This window comes from Phalacrocorax aristotelis, chromosome 1 (genome assembly GCF_949628215.1).
Source record: "Phalacrocorax aristotelis chromosome 1, bGulAri2.1, whole genome shotgun sequence".
Lineage (NCBI taxonomy): Eukaryota > Metazoa > Chordata > Aves > Suliformes > Phalacrocoracidae > Phalacrocorax > Phalacrocorax aristotelis.
In genome coordinates this window covers 185,813,608-185,829,876 of record NC_134276.1, presented here as the reverse complement: position 1 = coordinate 185,829,876, position 16,269 = coordinate 185,813,608, and positions in this window count along the sequence as shown.

Sequence of the window (16,269 nt, the reverse complement as noted above, 5' to 3'; positions counted from 1 at the left end):
ATGGCCTTCCACCTGAAGAAGTAAACTGGAATGTCACTAATGTAGCAAATTTTGTTTCTTTTTCAAATTCAAAAAATATTTCAGAAGGATAGATAGGGGATTTTTTTAACACTAGGGATGAACTGTTCTCTAGAAGCAATTACTATTCAAGCTATATAACTGAATGCAGCTATTAGTTGCAAATAATAACCTCACATGACATTGTTTTGATGCTGGTAGGATGAGTGCGGTAATACACAGAGTACAAATATTTAGGCAGATTTGAAATTCATGTACTGGGAATACACTTTCAGTTATGATTAGGACTAAGATTTAGATACGAGTTGTCTCACAGTTTTTTAGGTCTTTTTGCCTCAGCGATATGCATTGTAACAATCAGTTCAGAAGCCATAAAGGCAAAGTTTTCAGGGAACATACACACATGGAAAAATGTAATGCATTGCCTAAATAACCATTGTTTTGAAAAATAGCAAGGAGGAACAGAATTAAACTGGATTTAAATAGCATTTTAGACAGACCTCTAAAGTGAGGCACAAACGGTAATGTCTTCACAAGTATTTCCTTTCTCTCTCTGCTAGACAATACATTTTATTGGGTCTTTATATTAAGTATCAATGAATGAATGATTTTCAACTATTGTTGAAAGCAATTTTGGAAAATAAGTGTGAAAAAACCAGACCCAAACCAAAGTAAAAAACACTCAGATTTATATTTATGAAAGCAAGCAAATGAATTTCCTTTCTGTATTTAAATGCATATAAAGTTTTCAGTATTTGATGCTCATTATTTGAATTATTTGTGTTCCCGTGTATTAGGCTGCATGACACGGTTTCTATTTTCTTACTGGGCGAAGGCACTATGCTACTAGTGTGTGTACAGACAAATTTAAGATTCTCCTTCCTTCAGCAGTTTGAAATTACTTTGAAATGCATTTTCAGAAAACATTTGACTTGTAAAGCTTGGTAACATGAGAGTTCACGGAAACACAAAAGCTGTGAGGAAACAAATCAAAAGATGTTTTCTGGAGATGATAAAGAGCCAGAAATCCAACAAAAGGAAAAGGGGTTAATGAGTGGACAATACTTCTGAGAATGTTTACATAATTTGAATGCTTGTTCTTCCCCCCCCAGTATTTGCCAGATTCGGATATCAAGTATCTTCACTGAGGATGCAACCCAAACGGTTGATAATTAAGCGCTGATCTGTTTTTTGAGTTTCTTCTCTTCCATGGAGTGTCAGAACATAATTTGCTATAGCCCTGACAGCTCCCTTTAGCACTAAGTCTCTCTCTAGGTCTAGTGAGAGAGGAGCGTTGCCAAATTTTTGTACTTTTTCATTCTCCATCCTGTAAGGTTTGTTGTATATTAATTGCCTCTGTGAAGTGTCAACAATTAAGTAAGCTGAGGTGCTGGATGTAAAAAGGCATCCTTGTTCCTTTAGAGGTGTCATTTGCTCAGGCACTGCCTATCTATCTGTCAAGGTTGACATGAAAATATGTCAAGTCGCCTGATTTGTCAGCTAAATATGCCTTATATTTCTTTGCTTGCATTTTATGTAGTTAAACCTGATATAATGGAAACTCCAGAAAGTCAAAACACTGGATTCAGCAAAGCAGGATTTGGCAAACTCACACTGAATTATTTGGCCAGTTTAAGCTAATTGGGAAGAAAATTTCTCCGGGCTGCCTGTACGCTTCAGATTGTTTTGAGATTCTCTATAATCTAATATGATTTTATTCTGTACTCTGTTTAATCGCATCAAAGGAAAAGCACCTGAGCCAATGCACTTAAAATTGGGTACAAAAATCATGTCATCACAACCTTTTGTAAAATCTTTCAGCACATTTCCTTCATACTTAGAAAACAATATTTTCTTTTGCATGTGTTAGTTGGGATCCTTTTCATTCTTCTAATGGTACTAATCTGACAAGTTGGTTCACCCACAAAGATATCTTACAAAGTCCCTGTTCTTTCATCCAGTGGCAAAACTGTATCTTGAAATGTAATCAGTGGGAAATTTGTCAGAATTAGTCAGTACTTGTCAAATCTACGTTAAACCACTGCAATATCTTACTGACCCCTAGCTCATGATTTATCAAATGTAGCTAACGTGCGCACACACACACACAAAATGAAAACATATTTTGAAAAGGGAAAAGGGGGAATTCATTCATTAAGTGAAAGCATTTTCTTTTCTAATCTGTATAGTTTTGAAGTTAAGACTTGATCAAAGATGTTGCAGACATTACCAAGACAGTGAGAAGAGCACTTTCTTTAGAAAATTTGTATCTGCATTGGTACTTCCTAGAAGGCAGTTTTGGCTTGGAAAATCAAGGGGGTGCATGGCAATTGGAAGAAGTTCACGCCCAGATCCACACAGCTGACCGTGGAGAGAGTGACTTCCATCTTTTGTACGTCAGCCTAGTCACTGGAACACTAACCTGAGGCTTGGCTGCCTTGTTTCTCTGCCATCCACAGCTTATGGGCTAAGAGTCGTATCTCCTACTTTGCAGAGGAATGATCTGAAAACTGTGCTGGAGAAACAGGGCACAGGGTGCTGGGCAGGAAAATAACCATTCGTCTGACCAGGGAGGTGTAAGAGAGAGAGAGATTGAGGAGGAATAAGGAAATACAGCTATAAGAAAACACAACAGGAGACCTGGGATTGTCTCCCTTCCCAGCACTGTTTCTTATTTTACCAGTGACTGTTTACTTCCTGCTGTATGAGCATGCTGTAGTTTGAGGTGCAGATCAAAGCCTTACCCTTGGCTGGGAGCTGCCCGTGCCCCTGGGCAGCACAGCCATGCTGTAGCTCGTGTTTGCCCACCCTGAGTCTCACTCTCTTTCCTGGGTGGTGATACAGCTTTGACAGCAGCACTGGAGAGGTTTGCTCTCCTTTATTCCCTGTTGTTACTCTACTCAGGGAAATTACTTCATCCTAGGCCTGTCACTTAGCAAAGTGCTTTAAACAAGAAGCTATTAAGTAAATAATGGATAATCACTCCAGGACATATTTAAAATAATGAAGAGTGAGCCACTGAGAGCCGAAGGGATAACCTAAGTGTCTAAACCCAGATGAGGTTTCAGGTTGTCATTCATTAATCGCTTAGACATGTGACTGGGAGCTGATTAGAAGGGAGGTGGGATCTCATTTTTACCTCGTTCTATGACATTTGCTATTAGCTTCCCTCCCCTGACACACCATCCCCATACCACCTGCTCGCTCAGCACCTCTGCTGCTGGCTGTGTCACTGTCAGGAAGTGCCTGCCAGACCAGGGTGCTTGTTTAACAGATTCCATTCCAGGAAGGAAGCATCAAAAAATGAGAAGACCAGTGTGTCCAGAACTGGTTTTATCAATCTGATTCTCATGAGAAAAAATAAGAGCTCTCTGATCTACTGTTCACAAGAAATGGAATGGAAATGTGCTCTTTTTTTGTTTGTTTGTTTGTTTTACAAGTAAAAGTGAAATACAAGGTGCAAAGTAATATGTAACTGAATATGTTTAAAATGTATATGAAGTAGTGGATATGTTTGGTGCATTAGTTTGGACCTGGTAATCCTGGAACACCAGTTTCTCTCTTCTTGATCCACAAAAAAATCAAAGGGACAATCTCTGCCCTCAGGCACTCACCCATGACTCCTGCTGAGGTCAGTGAGAATTGGCTGGGTTACTCTGGAAGCAGAATTTTGCTGGAAAACAGAGTCTAGTAGAAACTATGGTACTTCTCTCACTATTAGAGATTTGCCGGCCTTGCTTTCTTCAACACCCATCCCTCTCCAGTTCAAATGAAAAAAGTTGACTTTATGTCTCCTTGTGCATAGGTACTTTTGAGATGCTAAGTTACTGTCTGTGCAAAATGACCCTTCTTTGATGCAGCAGGCTTGCAGAAAGTGTGGTGGAGGCTGAGAAGAAGGCAGTGTGCTAGTAAATACATTCAAGAGTGGGAGGTTAAAAAGTTGAGATAAATCTTGAAACAATCATCAAAATCAATCGCATTGTGGGGTATTGTTGGAGGTGTTCCGCTTCACCTGATTCCTTTGACTGATTCCTGGTTATACATCACTGTTGTGGAGATCTCTGCTCTCCATGACTCTGCCCCTGAGTCCCTGAGAGGCGTGTGAGTCTTCATGCCCTTCATGCAAGATCCTAGTTGCAGAGAAGTCCTTTAATAGGACTTCCAGAGATGAAAAGATATAAATAGCTTAATTACAATTTCTTTGACAAGTACAGTAATAATGAAGGCTGTAAGGCTGCTAATCCAGTCCCTAGGACCAAGTGATTGAGGAAAATATATAAAGAATAACCTTCAAGCTAAAAAGGGTAACCAGAGCCTATCGAGTTCCTCACCATCACCCCTTCTTGTCCTGTTGCTGCTCAGCAGTAGCAAACTTCTTAGCTGTTACTCCTATTTCATAGACAACCTGTTTCTCCATTTTCTTTCCCTGCCATTTTTCAGGCAGCTGTCTCTGGGGTGCTAGGTTTTCTAACTCTCCTGAGTGTTTCACCCTGATTTCAAGGAGGACTTCCCAATTCTTTGCTCTAAATCTTATGGGGACTTCCACTGCCTGGATGTTCTTCATCATTTCCCAGGTACTAAAGTATAGAGAATATTCAAGCATAGGACAGACCCTTGCGGACTGGAATACAGCAACGTTCTTTCCCAGTTATTCCCTCTTCAGCCCTACTCAATAGGCTGGAACTCATCTGAAAAATACTGTATGTGGAAGTATCCATTGTGCTTTGTAACACTGACTAGGTAGAAGTTACGGTCATAAACAGGTAACCATTATTCCTCCTTCTTACCTATGCAATGCTGTAATACCAGAAAGTTGGTAGGTTAGCACGAAATAGGTGTAGAGGAGCTGGGTGTGCTGGAAAATGTGAAAAGTCTTTGCCCCATGTTAAGCTCAAACCCAAAGCACACTTCATCTCAAAACAGAATTTCAGTGAGATACATGATCTTTCATATGAACTTCTGGGTTTGTCTTAACTCATAACACCCGTGTCATCCTGTAGAATTTTCATTCAAGGAATTTGATCCACATTCTGTGCCTAAATGCAGGGGTGAAAAAATGCACTGTTTTCATTTAGATTTCCTCATTTTCTCACTGGTGTTGGGGTAACTCCAGTAGCTGGTTATAACTGAATGGTATAACTGCAGTTTATATTAAGAACTTCAATAATCTGTCTCAGAAACTGAGGCGAAACTTCAAGCTTGCCTCTCGTGTGATCGACTGATCAGCCAATTTTACCACTTCAGTATTGAACAGTAAGTGTGACTGATAGCTGTATGTTTAAGTACAGCTTGGTCACTAAAAGTAGTAAGAAACAGTGATAAACTGGATATTTTATGAAAGGGAGTGCCAGGGAATTTCTAGTGGAAGAGATAAAAGAAGTTGCGGGAAAGCAGCTCTAGACACAACATATCTCCTGCCAGGGTGATTGAACACGAACAGCCTGATTGGGGCTGCCCAGGGCAGCTGGGAAGAAACAGTGCCTCCCCGTTTTAAGACTTTTTAGTAGTAAAAGCGTGTCCAACAGACACTGAGGTCCCAGAGGGGTAAGAGGACGCAGCACTTGCATGCTTTGCAGTCCTGGCTAGCTGCCTCTGCCGTGTCCCCAGCAGCCACAGGGAATCCAGCAGAGCTGCTGGGCACAGCTCACAGGGCTCCTTCCCTCTCGTGCATGAGCTAGTGACAATTTCTGTAGGAATATGGAAGAGGGAGAACCCCATATAATATGGGGTTCTTCTTCCCCACAGGAGGGAAGAAGAAGAAGAGGGGATCAGGAAAGGACCCAGCAGTTCAGTAGGACTGTGAGCCTTGCTGCCCCATCCCTGCTCTTCTCATCTTGCCATCTCAGAAGGCGGAAGCTGCCAGAGCCTCCATCCTGCTTCAGGACAAGGAAGAGGGGAGGGAGCTGAACCCTCCCTGGACTGACCCCATCAGACGTGCAGCCTCCAAAGCTGCAGAAGGAGCAGGGATGATGTTAGGTCAAGAAACAGATGTGAGGCTGGGGGCTGAACTGATCTATAGCTGGAGAGTGTGTGCTTGCTTTTGCTGTCTAGGTTGAGCTGCTTGCAAAGCTAAGTTGTAGATGTGGGGATGAATGTCACTGAATTAATGTGAAACTAAGGGAGACATAACGCCCAAACAAAGCCACTGTGAGCTGACCACAGGTGGGGCTCCCAAGTGGAGGTCTTGTAAAGAACTTCCAAAAGTATTTCTCAATATTCTCAATATTTTGGATCTGGCAGCACTCTAAATACCGTATGGATATCTGGCAAGGGAAGGTAGGATCTAAAAATATGATCTAAACTTTCTAATGAAAAATGAAAGAGCTGGAAAAAAGCATCTAAGGATTTGGGAGCTTATCACATACTGGCCTGGGGTAGGAGTCATGACTTTTAAGTGCTTGAGGTTGACAGGACTAGGCAAATATTGATTCAAAGCTCCAGGATGTAATGTGACAGGCAAATACTCCTTTGAGATCACTAATATATGTCCTGGGGAAAGGAGCACATGCTATAGCTTTTGGAGAATATGTGAGAACTTCCACTAATTGTGCTTTCCTTCAAGTTCCTGTAGGAATAGGGTTTTTTCTTTTTTCTTTTTCTTTTTTTTTCTTTTCTCCAGCTGGTTTCTATAGGCAGGGCAGGCATTTTAAATTCTCTTTGCAATCATAATGTAGCAGCAGTTCTGGGAGATATCACTGAACACACTTTTTTCCTGATATTTCAGTTAGACTGGAAACATTATCTTCTTGCATTGCAAAAAAAAAAAAAATTAAAATCCTTGCATATAAGATGTATCATACACAGTCTTTGAAATCACAGGGTTTGGGAGAGGAAGCTTAGTTGGAAGACATTCAGCTAGGATGAGAAATAATGTCTGCAATAAACGTTTTTCTCAATTTTTCTCAATTTCTCCCTCTTTTCCAACACACAGCTTTGATAAGAAAGGATAGGATATATAATTACCCATTTTCTCTCCCTCTTCTTACATTTATATTTATAAACGCAGTACATTTTGGAAAGCCTGCAATGTGGGAAAATAATAAAGCATTATGTCTGTTTAGCCAGAAAAAGACGATATTAAAAAATCTCTGAATGCTCAGATGAATTCTCAGCCTGATCTAAAACAGAACAGAGGGGAAAAAAATCACCAGAGTTTCATAAATTCTAGGTACAGCTTTGACAGAAAATGTGGTATAGGGGCCAGATCATGTGCTTTGCATCACAGAGTCAGCAGTTTCTGGCCATGGTATGGGCATATCTGTTCCTAGAGAGAAAGGGGTGTGCCGGGGATACTCTTCTGGGGAGCCGATCCCCTGCCTGCTGTTCTGAGCTCGTGTGGCTTAAATAAACCTGGAAAAACATTTTCACAATTAAAAATTATGCTGTTAAAAAAAGGGGTATTGGCCTTCTGTTTTTTGACCAGCTCTAGCTGTTACGAGCTGATGTAAGGCTAAGCTTGCTGGGTGTGTGGTCTGCAAACGCAGCCAAGGATCTGGCCTGGTGTGTCTGACTCTGGTCCGAGTTACACCGGTGTATGCAGCGTAGGACCAAATCCGCTAGCAGAGCTGCAGTAAAGCCGGATCAGACTGTTCTGTGCCAGAGCTTTAAATAGCAGGGGGTTAGAGCAACGCGGAGAAAGAGCTGCCTCTGACTGCTTGTCCCCACCTGTGGTATGGCCAAGAGTAGATGTAGCTCCCTGGGCAGAGTTGCCCTGAGCTCCTGCTCCTGCAGCGTGGGACACAGCTGTCTTTGTCGGTGGGTCACGGTGCTGCAGTTACAAGAGCATCCTCTGTTAAAAGGAGTAATTTCCTCTCTGTTTTGGCTCCTGGGGCTCTTAAGAGTTAATGTCCTGGAATTAGATCAGTTCAAAAAGAACTTGATTGATGAGGGACTTGCACCTTTATGACCCAAAACCAAGCTAGGATTTGGTCTGTGGTCAAATGCTACATTTATTATGAAAGATTTTTGGTTCTCAGATTCGATCTAACTCTACGCTCCTCAGCTAATACATGGCAGTTCTAAAACATAGTAGTGTATGAGCAAGTTTATGGTCCCAAGCAACCTGAAAATAAGAGCTGTATGTTGCAGTAAAATATTGGCATGAAATGTTCTTTTTCTAATACACGCTCCAGGTCTTTTGTGTTTAAGAAACATATATGATACTAGTAGATGCAAAGTATAAAATCTAACAGATTTCTATTAGCTAAAAAGTATGAAAAAAAAAAAGGCAGTACAGAATGTCCATTGAGCACAATGGAAAATCCTCATGATAAATCAATTCCCAGATTTCTTCCTTTCTGCTGTTAAGAACAAGTGGTTTCAAAGACCAAACTCCCCAAAACCCAGTTGGGAAAAAGGCTGTTAAACTAGGGTGGGGAGAACTGAAATCAATCTCCTCAATTAATCCTCTGTTTGGAGTCCTTTTAAAGCTTTAGCACATGTTATTTTTCTTTAAAGGGGGATTTAGTACTTGGGCAAATGTTCCCACATATCAGCAAATGTAAAGTCACTTCTTTACTTTTTCCATAGCCTTTCCTGATTAATGAGGAAAAATATTTTTATTTTGAATAAAGGTCTATTACTTCCTGATAATTTTCATGCTTGAACCTGATCTCTGGTAAACTAATATAAATCAGGAGCAACTTGGTTGAAGCCAGTGAAGTAGGATTAGCATGGGAGCAGAGCTGTACCCATAATAGTCTTGCAATAGATCTCTCTCCTCTCTTAAATTTCTGCAAAAGTATGCAAGGCAACAGCATGAATCAAGTATAATTAAGAGCAGAATTTAGCCCAAAAGGTTGCATGTAAGATGACACGCATTGCTGTGGCAGCAGACTGATGTCACCCACACAGAAGTTTTTACTTTCTTCCTGCACCAATGAGAAGATCCTTGAGCTGTGAAAAAGAAAGCAATTATTCAGGAGTAAACATTGAAATCAGTGATGGAACAGTGTGGAGAATACACAATATTACTGAGCAAGCAAATTGCAGTTTATATTACTGGTGCTTTTTGAACCTTCGCTCCGATATCAAACTTTATTCAAGAAAAGTAACATGAAAGACAAAGCTGCAGCAAAGAAAATACATTAACTTTTGCAATGGCTTCATGTGTTTTCTTGCTATCTAAATTTAATGTTTATCTAATAAATAGTATTTCAGTGTTAAACAGTAACTCTCTGTCCCATTTTGAAAGTCAGAACGTCCTTCAGGAGTTGCTATGATGCCTGCGAAAGCAGTTTTTCTCTAATGAAAAGGCATACTATGTCACTGGAACAGGGTCCCAAGGAAGGCTGCCCACCACTTTCTGCCTCTGGGTAATCTGGCCTCAAACACAACCCTGTGTCAATCTTTCTCGCTTGCTCGCTTTCTTCCTGTTCTGGAGTAAACTAAGCACTACCTTGGAAAGAAAGTTTATCAAGACAATGCCATAGTCCAAAGTCAAGCCATTAGTTACTGCATGAATAGGTTTTAAAGAAATAAGTGTTTGTCTATTGCTTTTTCTGTGGGGAAAAAATACAAAAGATTTTTCAGACTTTCACATCTTGCTTACTGAAGTATAGTGCAATATTGATTTCTTTCCTTCATTAAGGCTACTTACTTGCTTAAAACTATGTGTGTACCTAAGTGTGTTGTTGAATTAGTGCCATAGGTGGTACCAACGCCCTCAGCCTGTAGAAAACAACCCTAAAGTAAAATGAAATTACTATTCTGCAACTGTGACGTTTAAAAACAAGCTTCTCTTCTAATTCTTAAACAGAGGAAATTAAATTCATACTTTCCAGTACAGTTAATCCTGAGCCATTTGACATATTTGAACATTAGCCATTTGCACTGAGGTATAAACTGAGTGTGGCTTTCAGAAATGCACTATTCCTGTAGACGGTTGATCCAAACTGACTGTCAAAAGTTATCTGAAGAATTTCAGCAGCTGTCCTGTTTTATCATGTCCACCAGCCACTAAAAGATGTAGATGGTGATGAGAACTTAGGTGAGAGGGAAGAATATGGAGAGAAGTTAAAAGACACGAGGTCAGAGAAGCTCTGTGAGGTCTGTAGGTCTTTGGCCCTCGTTTCTTACTCCTTAAAGAGAAATTGTGACTGAGTGATACCTACAGAGTTGGGCCCTTAGGGCGTAGCCATTCAGAGAGAACAGGGACATTATAAGCTACGATATTTATTTTGAGCAAGTAAAATAAAGGGTTGTACACTTCATGCCTTGTGTTAAAATCTTCTTAATTCAGAAATAATAAGGATAAAGCTGCTTAAACTGTGGTGACTCGGATTGGGATTTGTCTCACAGGACTTTAGTAGAGATAACCATGTTTAAGGTAGCCAACAACCCCCATACATAACTAGAGGAGAGAAAAAAACATTAGAGTTAAGATTTACCTGGCCTTCATTAGCTGTGATACCTATTTATTTCTGTTAACTGTAACAGGAACACTGATAACTAGCTCAGATACAGTCACATATGCTTGTTTAGGTGAGCCCTATTCTCTTTGTTTCTGCCTGTGGATTAGGCAAGAGGAGGATAAAGGAGTTAACTTTCCTAGATTCCCTAGCAGATTTTGATTTGAAGTTCCCACGTCCCTATAGTTTGCAAGACTTGAATAGAAGGTCACCTTCACTGCTCACAACATGATATTTATTACTAGAAAAAGATAATCACTTAGGGCAACGAAAGAGTACCAAAAAGCCTCCAACTGATCCTTTCTTCCACTACCTCACTCTTTTCCCAAGCTGTATTTTTTATTATGTTAAGTAAGACAATAAAGAGCATGAGAATGAATTAAGACAATGAACAACCACTTTGCTGAGCATATCAGAGATGTGGCTGAATGTTAATATATATTTGCTGTCACCACTGTTTCTATTATTCCTTCTTGTCCAATCCAAACAAGGGGAAGGTAGTTGGCTTATCATGGCAATTTTGAAATAAGTCTCCTGATTTATACGGTTGCAGCACTGCTCTTTTGGATCATAAAATTCCTGTAGCAATGCAGACAAAACAGGTAAATACTTACTGGCAGCAGTGATAGCATACTTGTATCTCTTATATGAAACCAAAAAGTTCTAGAGATAAAGGTGACCTGAGCTTTATTTTTATTTTCATGTCACGCAGAGGAGGGGATGGAGCATGGGAATGGGACAGAGGAATTCCTGAGATCTGAACTCTGTTTGGATGCTGAGTCTGTGGCCTCGGGCTAGTCTGGCCTTTCAGTACTTCAGCGACTGACACCCTATAAATACACAAATAATAGATAGCAACAACTTAGGTCTGGATTTCATCCTGGTCTCAGAAGGCATGAGCCCAGGAGCTGCAGGCAGTAGTTTCCTGACAATCTGCCCTATGGCCTGTGAGCACAGTACTGAGTGTTGCAGTCCTTTCCATCTTACTCCTAAAATACCTATGAGGCAAGGCTTAGAAGTGGTACTCCATCCCTCTTCCCACCTTTCCTCAGCAATAAAATGGGGCCCATAGAAATATTTTTCTTTTACCTGTGCTTATTTACATGACTGTCAAGATTTAAATCCATGACAGAATAAGCAATAAGCCACTAACTTTTCAAAAGTCCTCCAAAATCAGAAGTGCCAATGACCAGGGAAACATCACATGCCAGATTGTGAACACCTTCCATTGCTGAGCAGATGCTCACACAAGGGGTTACGCTGCAGTCAGCAGAGGTACACACAACTTTCGGCTATTGTGGGGAAGGGGCCACAATCTGGTCCTGTATTACTACTGATGTTAGGGAAATGTTAGTGTTGAAAGATGACTACTCTGTACCAAAGAACTGTGAGATTTAAAAAAAAAACAAAAGAACTATTTAATGACAGATAAAATTGTGAAAGAAATGAAGGAGTGATGTAGGAAGAAAAGTGATTACTTAAGATATCTAACAAAACACTGCAAGAGGTTTTGCTATAATTATACAGCAGGTTTAATAATACATAAACTCCGAGGTTCTGTTGGAATTAATTGATGGAAAGCATCGGTGCGGAGTTCTCCCTCCCTCTCTTGCTGGTACTTGTAATTCAGAAGAATGAAAGGAGCCTGATTACTAATTGGGAAGAGTTCAATAGGTTACATTTTCTGAGAGAGTTGTGCTTCCACAAACACTTTGTGGCCAGATCCTCTCATCCCTGCTCAGACAAAATTCCCAACAAAACTCAGCATAATGTGTTTCAGGATTAGGTCTTGTCTTTGTTACCTACCTCTCCCTTTGGGGTCACTTAAGGTTGCCTGTAGCCCCAAGTGAATGAGTTACATTTAAATAAGTGTATTTCTCTGAAGCTGCAATGTGAAAGGGGATATATAGGGGACTACAATACACTACACATAGCATAAAATCACCCAGCACATACTAAAAGAGCTGACTGGAACCTGCAAAGCTCAGCCTGAGACTAAAAGTTCACCTAATCTGCGTAATGTCAGTGCTGAGAGGTCTGGTCTGATTCTGTGTTGTGTTGCCTACACAGCATTGTGCAGGATGCTCAGCCCTGGGGAAAATCCAGAAAAGCTAACCTCATCTCCTGCCATGAGCACATCCCCTGGTACATAAGGGAGGCCAACGAATGGCGCCTCTGGATTTTCTTGTGCAGGTGTCCGGGGCAGCAATGGGCTGCACACGGCTTTGGCATGCAGCTGCCCGATGCATGGGTCTGCATGCTCTGGCTGGATCTCTCGCTGTCCTGTGGGACCCAATGTCTTCTCATCACCCACACTGTGCACATACAGATTAATCCCCATACTCTCTTACTCCACAGGAAAAAATCATGGAACAAATGATAAAACTGTTCGCGCCGAACTCTTCTCAAGCATCCGTCTGTATCTATTTTTTGGTGTGCGTTAGGAAGCAAGCCCTGCTGGTGTTTGCAGGTCCGTGTCCATAGATTTGCTAGCACAAATCTGCCCTTAATCTGAGAGTTGTATTAGAAGGTCACTGTGACTCCTTTATCTCATATAGCAACATAAAGCAATCACATTGTGGACTTAGGTCCACCCCAGGTTGCTTTGAAGGACCACTTTTAGTCAAACATATCTCTGGGGCTTATAGATGTAAGTAGTTTCCTTCTGTAAGAAACTGAGGCCAGAGGCCGAGAAGCTCTGATCCCTTGGGAAGTGAAGGCAAGGCATTTGTTTGCCGAAAGGAGAGCTGCTGGTTCGCTGTGTTTGATTTGCAGTCTCCTGCTGAGGCAATAAATGTTCAGAACTGCTGGCATCATTACGTGCTGCTGCTTGAACTATTCACTGTATCAGTAGCCATGCAATGCATCTGAAAAGGTTAACACAAAAGAGCTTTGCTTCCAGCCAGGACAAGGATAAATAGTAGAAAGAGTTAAAATCTCTAACCTGCTCTCAAGTTTTCCAGAAACTGTTGAGGTAAAATACAGTGGCAAAATATATGCCAGCTGCTAGCTCTGGGTGTGAGCAGGAGCTGAATCTGAGCGCAGACAATCGTGCTGCTCTGCAGTGTGCAGTGGTGGGTCCCACTGCTAGGCAGAAGGGCTTTCTGGTGCTCATGCACCTCTGACTCAAGCAGCTGCTTCTTCTGGCATCAGGGGAAGCTTATGAGTCTCTCCACAGGACAGTGAAAGTTATGAAGTGAATTTTGCCCTGCACGATTCAGGAAATGTATGGATAGTAATCACCTAAATATTGTCCAGTACGTGCTGAAGTGGAGGTTGGGGTCAAGATATGCAGATGATATACACAGGTGATTCTGAAGATACAGAAGATATGCAGAGATGCAGCAGATATGCAGCTCTAAGCTTCCAAATCCCATCAGCAATGTGTTTACTCTGCAGCTGTGGCTTCATGTTGAGGACGAAAGGGGCTGGTTGTGCAAATTGGCTTCATAGGAAATTAAGGAAAGACCATCACTATTCCAAGAGTGCACACCTGAGTAACCCACGTTGCTCATGATTCATCTCCATGTATGAATGCTGCCAGCTAGAGACCCAGCTTTGGATTTATGTGTACTTTTCATGGATGTGATTCTACTGTATGTGGGAATGATAGGGGCTATTGTAAGAAAAAGCTCATGCTGTACTTGCTGCAGTGCCTTGAAGTTCACCTGGAGTCTGCTATGGTCTTTGTGTAATACCCTGAGTCATTGTAACAGAAGCAGATTTGGCTATAGATTCGCACTGCATGGCTGATGCACTCTTCTGACTTCCCAAGGTTGCTAGAAGGGATAATATGTCAGCTAACCTGCACATCACTTGCATCTGGCATTGAAGTACTGTTTCCCCTCTGTGTTATGTGTAGAGGAACTGCTAAGCTTAGCATAAAGAGAGAAATGCAGTTATAGCACACATGACTAACATTAGAAAATTATTCTTGAGGCTTTTGCTCACTGCAAATTACAAAAAAAAAAACCTCAGGCCCCTGAGACAAACACTTTGATGTAGCTTGGAAAATAACAGAAAAGCTGCTCTGAGTGCTGGGCAACCCACCAAGAGTTCATAAGTTAATAAGACTCAAGAAAGCATTACTGTAAGCAGCATTTCAGTTTTGGGCCTTAAATTAAGCATACATTTTCCATAATGAAGAGAAATGCATTCCTGGGATTTAAAGAAAATGCGAAGAAGGTTATGGGAATAGAGCATAGCAGGAAAAACTTCGTTATTATGCCTTGTGCCTTTCTGCATACTAACAACACCAAAACCATCAACAATAAAAAACAAGATGCTGAACTTGTGTTTCAGCAGCCATGGAAGGCATTTGATCTGGGGTTATGACTTATGGTTATTCTAGTGAATAAAATGGACCGTGGCCTCTGAGGGCATTGAGTAGTGGCCCTTGGCACTCAGAGGGCAAGCAAGTTGGCATGGCTCAAGCGATACTGTTTTCCCCCTCAAAACAGGGTAGTTCCCCCCATGTTGCCAGTTAGGAACAATCCTTCATAAGGACTCTCACCCATGTGAGAAGAGTGTGAGCTGTGATGGGCAGAGATCACAAGGAGCCTGCTAACAGCTGAACAGAACGAATGACCATGTGTGGGCATTTCAGCCTGGTCCTGTTGGAGTTACTGGCATGAACTTGTAAAACTGGGTCCATATGATGATGGGTCTCCTACAGTCACATTTGGGAGATTTGCTGACGTGCCCCATGGAAAGTCTCTGCATGACATCCTCAAAAGGGTTTCCTGAGGAAGGGTGGAGTTCACTGACTCCATCTTTTTTTGTTTTGTTTATTTTAGGACTTTGGATCACACTGTTATTGTACTACTGAAGTCACTCACACTGTTTAGCGTGGACAGCCTCATAATTTCCTGCTATTATATGAACAAGGAGTTGGATGCAGAGCAGGAATTTGTAGTTAGATTGTCAAAGAAGAATATCTGGAGCATCCTTCTTTGAAATTGGATCACTTTTCCTCTGCATTGGTTCATCTTTCTTAGCTCTTCTAGAAAAGATAAGAATCTTTTAACTTCATGGAAACCTCACCAACATTTCTAAAGATCTGTTGAGCATACTTCAATATGTCCCTGGTGATTCAATCTCTGGCTCAGCCAGACAAGCTTGTCTGATATTTTCAACTACTTCGACAAAACAACCATGTTTGAGATGAAATGTTTTTAATTGAACTACCACTAAATCAATAAATATTTCAGAAGAATAACTTTTGAGCATTCTTCTCAATGAATCAGTAGATAATCATATCAAGGTGTGGAGAGAGATGGAATGGTACTGGCACAAACTAGGGATGTATGTCTGAGCAATGTGGGCACAAGGTAACATTGGGATTAAAAGTGGGTTTAGGTGCAGCCTCAAAACAGCATAATGTACTCTAGAGATCCAGTTACACTTTCGAAATCAAGAGTTTATATTTTTTCTCAAAATTTTGAGCAAATTGGTCTGTCTGAGAAAATGCTTGTGAATGCATATATTGCAATGTGCTGTTTAAAAGTTTATGTCTTACCCCTGAAAGATGGCAGTGAATGATCCCTATCTGTGTAAATCATTTCTGGATCTATACAGTCAGTTTTGGGATAAAACACTGCTGCATTCCTGCAAGCTATTTTATTACGTTTTAATTAATTTATCTTCTCAGCTACTTAATCAAATGTTATTTCCAGCCATGAAACAGGATAAGGGTTGGTGGAGGTTCACATTTATTTGACAGATCTAGCTTTTGTGGTTTTCTAGATGACAAATTAGTCTGACTTGTGTAGTGCTCTGGCGACTGTAGTGATCCAAATGTAGTTTTCTGAATTCACAGCACCTTGTTTTCCTTAATGCTCTT